General features: G+C 58.0%; 1 protein-coding gene across 1 annotated transcript in view; it reads right to left on the bottom strand.

Moving 5' to 3' along the window:
- Positions 1-333, bottom strand: part of NEK8 (NIMA-related kinase 8) — a gene marked incomplete at its 5' end in the record, with an annotated part of 10,048 nt that overhangs the window by 3,899 nt on the left and 5,816 nt on the right. The gene's annotated exons all lie outside the window — the stretch shown is intronic.

Here is a 333-nt window from a genome sequence, read left to right as displayed (position 1 = left end):
TGGCTGAAAGGAGCTGAGAGCTATCAGCTACATATTCGTTAGGGTGTGCAGAGATCAGGATCTTCACATTTCGGCCAGCCCCTGCTGTGACCGGCTGTTAGATCTGACACCTCGCCACAGCGAGCCTCATTCTCATTATCTCCTCCAAGTGAAAAGCACCATTTGTTGGGACCTGGCTGCTGCTCCCAACTGGGCCCTCCCCAGCAATAAGCACCACGCACAGCTCAGCTCCGGATGGAGCCGGAACGAACAAACCAGCTGACCACAGCGACAAATGGCACCAGTCCCCGGGCTCGGCTGGAAGCCATCAGCTGCTGCCCCCTCCGTGGGGAG

This window comes from Pterocles gutturalis, unplaced genomic scaffold (genome assembly GCF_000699245.1).
Source record: "Pterocles gutturalis isolate BGI_N339 unplaced genomic scaffold, ASM69924v1 scaffold31222, whole genome shotgun sequence".
Taxonomy (NCBI): domain Eukaryota; kingdom Metazoa; phylum Chordata; class Aves; order Pterocliformes; family Pteroclidae; genus Pterocles; species Pterocles gutturalis.
Note: the sequence above shows the minus strand (reverse complement) of the source record. Positions and strands in the feature narration are given on the sequence as shown.